Consider the following 5000-nt stretch of genomic DNA (forward strand, 5'->3'; position numbering starts at 1 on the left):
GGTCTAGGCATTCTTGGGCGCAGATCCCGCATCGTCTCGTCGCGTCTGGGCGCAAACACGTCGCGTCTCGTTGCGTCTTCAGAAGTCGTCGCTAACAGCACCTTTGGTTGCCACTGGTGGTTAGGCTGGTTGGTTGCGCAAACCCTATAGGAGGGTGGCATGCTGGTGGGCGTTTTTGCCCGGATAGGCACTAGAATGTGCAGATTTTGGGCGTTTTTGCCTGGATAGGCTAAGGAATGGGCATGCTTTGGGCGTTTTTGCCCGGATAGGCACCGGAATGCTTGGCCTTGGCTTGTCCTAGCAAGGCATTGCTGGGTTGGGCTCCCTTGGCCTTTTGGGCGCCTTGGACGATGTCTTGCGAAGACCATGGGCACAAGGCCATGGCATATGGTGAGGAAAGGACCACGGTTGCCAAGGTTAGGCACCGGAATGCTTGGCCTTGGCTTGCCCTAGCAGGGCATTGCTGGGTTGGGCTCCCTTGGCCTTTTGGGCGCCTTGGACGATGTCTTGCGAAGACCATGGGCACAAGGCCATGGCATATGGTGAGGAAAGGACCACGGTTGCCAAGGTTAGGCACCGGAATGCTTGGCCTTGGCTTGCCAAAGCAGGGCATTGCTGGGTTGGGCTCCCTTGGCCTTCCGGGCGCCTTGGACACTGTCTTGGGAAGACCATGGGCACAAGGCCATGGCATATGGTGGGGAATGGACCACGGTTGCCAAGGCTAGGCATATAGAGAGGAATCGCATTTTTGCCCGGATAGGCACCGGAATGCTTGGCCTTGGCTTGCCATAGCAGGGCATTGCTGGGTTGGGCTCCCTTGGCCTTCCGGGGGCCTTGGACGCTGTCTTGGGAAGACCATGGGCACAAGGCCATGGCATATAGTGAGGAATGGACCACGGTTGGCAAGGCTAGGCATATAGAGAGGAATGGACCACGGTTGCCAAGGTTGCGCAAGTTTTGGGCATTTTTTGCCCGGATATGCCCAAGTATGCCCCGATAGGCCCGTTACGCCCCGGTATGAACGCGTATGCCCGGATAGACTCGGTATGCCTTGGGATACATGCGTATGCCCCGATAGGCTTGGTACGCCCCGATATGCGCACGTGTGCCCCAGTAGGGCTCGGTATGCCCCGGTATGTACGCGTGTGCCCCGATAGGCCCGGTATGCCCTGATAGGCCCGGTATGCCCCGATATGCACACGTGTGCCCCAATAGGGGTCGGTATGCCCCGGTAGGTACGCGTGTGCCCCGTAATGCACGTTTCGCAGATCTCCCCGCATGTCCCGCCCCTATATGTAATACTTACTTACTTACTTACTTTCTTTCTTGCTTGCTTGCTTGCTTGCAATGGTTGGGAGTGCCCGGCATGCCCCGCTGCAGAGACCAAGGGCGCAATGACTTGGCACCGCGGATGCCGGGACTCCGGCACTTCCCGTGGCACTGATGGTTGGTTCCAAAGACAAAAGGCCGTGCAAGGCCACCGCACCGCGGATGATTTTGCTCGTGCTGGCGCCGTTGTGTGGCCAAAGAACATGCGCGAATGCTCGTGTCGGAAGGGTTGGTGTCCTGGCCCCGCGGGTGTCACGAATGCTCGGTTGCGAAGACCATGGGACCAGAGCCATGGCACGTCGGATGATGGCTCCAGCTGGCGCCCCGGCACTTTCTGTGGCATTGATGCTCGGTTTCAAAGACAAACGTGCGCAGTGCCAGGGGACCGCGGATGACTGCTCGTGCTGGCCCCGTTGGGCGGCATTGATGGTCGGTTGCAAAGAAAATGCGCGATTGCTCGTGTCGGGGCCCGGCAAGCCAAGGCCAAGCGAGCCATGGCACGTCGGATGATGGCTCCAGCTGGCGCCCCGGCACTTTCTGTGGCATTGATGCTCGGTTTCAAAGACAAACGTGCGCAGGGCCAGGGGACCGCGGATGACTGCTCGTGCTGGCCCCGTTGGGCGGCATTGATGGTCGGTTGCAAAGAAAATGCGCGATTGCTCGTGTCGGGGCCTGGCAAGCCAAGGCCAAGCGAGCCATGGCAACGCGGATGATGGCTCGCTAGTGCTGGCGCCGTGCACAGTGGCCTCGCACACTCGCCCTGCACGCTTCCCTTGCACGCAGCCTTGCACACTAGCCTCGCATGCGAGCCTTGCACCCTAGCCATGCAAACTAGCCTTGCACGGTAGCCATGCACACAAGCCGTGCACATTAGCCATGCGCACAAGCCCCGCACACTAGCCTTGCGCACAACCCTTGCACACAAGCCATGCACTCGAGCAATGCACACAAGCCTTGCACTCAAGCAATGCACACAAGCCCTGGACACTAGCCTTGCACACGGGCCTGGCACACAAGCCTTGGTCACTAGCCTTGCGCACTAGCGTTCCACATGAGCCTTGCACACTAGCCTTGGACACTAGCCTTGCACACAGGCCTTGCACACTAGGCATGCTTGGGCGAGCTGATCCCGCATCAAGTCGACGGGTCTAGGCATTCTTGGGCGCAGATCCCGCATCGTCTCGTCGCGTCTGGGCGCAAACACGTCGCGTCTCGTTGCGTCTTCAGAAGTCGTCGCTAACAGCACCTTTGGTTGCCACTGGTGGTTAGGCTGGTTGGTTGCGCAAACCCTATAGGAGGGTGGCATGCTGGTGGGCGTTTTTGCCCGGATAGGCACTAGAATGTGCAGATTTTGGGCGTTTTTGCCTGGATAGGCTAAGGAATGGGCATGCTTTGGGCGTTTTTGCCCGGATAGGCACCGGAATGCTTGGCCTTGGCTTGTCCTAGCAAGGCATTGCTGGGTTGGGCTCCCTTGGCCTTTTGGGCGCCTTGGACGATGTCTTGCGAAGACCATGGGCACAAGGCCATGGCATATGGTGAGGAAAGGACCACGGTTGCCAAGGTTAGGCACCGGAATGCTTGGCCTTGGCTTGCCAAAGCAGGGCATTGCTGGGTTGGGCTCCCTTGGCCTTCCGGGCGCCTTGGACACTGTCTTGGGAAGACCATGGGCACAAGGCCATGGCATATGGTGGGGAATGGACCACGGTTGCCAAGGCTAGGCATATAGAGAGGAATTGCATTTTTGCCCGGATAGGCACCGGAATGCTTGGCCTTGGCTTGCCATAGCAGGGCATTGCTGGGTTGGGCTCCCTTGGCCTTCCGGGGGCCTTGGACGCTGTCTTGGGAAGACCATGGGCACAAGGCCATGGCATATAGTGAGGAATGGACCACGGTTGGCAAGGCTAGGCATATAGAGAGGAATGGACCACGGTTGCCAAGGTTGCGCAAGTTTTGGGCATTTTTTGCCCGGATATGCCCAAGTATGCCCCGATAGGCCCGTTACGCCCCGGTATGAACGCGTATGCCCGGATTGACTCGGTATGCCTTGGGATACATGCGTATGCCCCGATAGGCTTGGTACGCCCCGATATGCGCACGTGTGCCCCAGTAGGGCTCGGTATGCCCCGGTATGTACGCGTGTGCCCCGATAGGCCCGGTATGCCCCGATATGCACACGTGTGCCCCAATAGGGGTCGGTATGCCCCGGTAGGTACGCGTGTGCCCCGTAATGCACGTTTCGCAGATCTCCCCGCATGTCCCGCCCCTATATGTAATACTTACTTACTTACTTACTTTCTTTCTTGCTTGCTTGCTTGCTTGCAATGGTTGGGAGTGCCCGGCATGCCCCGCTGCAGAGACCAAGGGCGCAATGACTTGGCACCGCGGATGCCGGGACTCCGGCACTTCCCGTGGCACTGATGGTTGGTTCCAAAGACAAAAGGCCGTGCAAGGCCACCGCACCGCGGATGATTTTGCTCGTGCTGGCGCCGTTGTGTGGCCAAAGAACATGCGCGAATGCTCGTGTCGGAAGGGTTGGTGTCCTGGCCCCGCGGGTGTCACGAATGCTCGGTTGCGAAGACCATGGGACCAGAGCCATGGCACGTCGGATGATGGCTCCAGCTGGCGCCCCGGCACTTTCTGTGGCATTGATGCTCGGTTTCAAAGACAAACGTGCGCAGGGCCAGGGGACCGCGGATGACTGCTCGTGCTGGCCCCGTTGGGCGGCATTGATGGTCGGTTGCAAAGAAAATGCGCGATTGCTCGTGTCGGGGCCTGGCAAGCCAAGGCCAAGCGAGCCATGGCAACGCGGATGATGGCTCCAGCTGGCGCCCCGGCACTTTCTGTGGCATTGATGCTCGGTTTCGAAGACAAACGTGCGCAGGGCCAGGGGACCGCGGAGGACTGCTCGTGCTGGCCCCGTTGGGCGGCATTGATGGTGTGTTGCAGAGAGCATGTGCGATTGCAAGTGTCGGCCGGGTTTGGGTTCCCTTGGGCTTTCGGGTGCCTTGGACGCTGTCTTGCGAAGACCATGGGCACAAGGCCCCGTCCTGGCCCCTTGTTCGATTCGCTCTCGTCTTGCGCTTGCTTCCAAGGTCCTCCATGACCTTCCCCATGGCCTTGCTAGATCCCCCCCATGACGCATGACCTCTGTCCGTTGATTGGTTTTGAGTGCACACCATGCCCGGCTTGGCACCGTGTTGTCGCGTGAGTGGCATTTGGATCGTGCATGCTGGTGGGCTACCTGCCAATGCGCACAAGCCTTGCACACTAGCCTTGCGCACGAGCCTTGCACAAAAGCCTTGGACACAAGCCTTGCGCACAAGCCATGCGCACAAGCCTTGGACGCTAGCCTTGCACACAAGCCATGCATACAAGCCTTGCTCACAAGCCTTGGGCACTGGCCCATCGCAGTAGCCTTGCACACAAGCCTTGCGCACTAGCTTTGGGCACGAGCCTTGCGCACTTGCCTTGGGCACTAGCCTTGCACACAACCCTTGGGAACTAGCCTTGCGCACCAGCCTTGCCCACAAGCCTTGCACACCAGCCTTGCACACTAGCCTTGCATACAAGCCTTGCACACTAGCCTTGCACACAGGCCATGCTCACTAGCCTTGGGCACTAGCCTTGCACACAGACCTTGGGCACTAGCCTTGCGCACTAGCCTTGCCCAC

Source organism: Tasmannia lanceolata, unplaced genomic scaffold, assembly GCF_043159265.1.
Source record: "Tasmannia lanceolata isolate RefF3 unplaced genomic scaffold, GAP_Taslan_0.1 ptg000642l, whole genome shotgun sequence".
Lineage (NCBI taxonomy): Eukaryota > Viridiplantae > Streptophyta > Magnoliopsida > Canellales > Winteraceae > Tasmannia > Tasmannia lanceolata.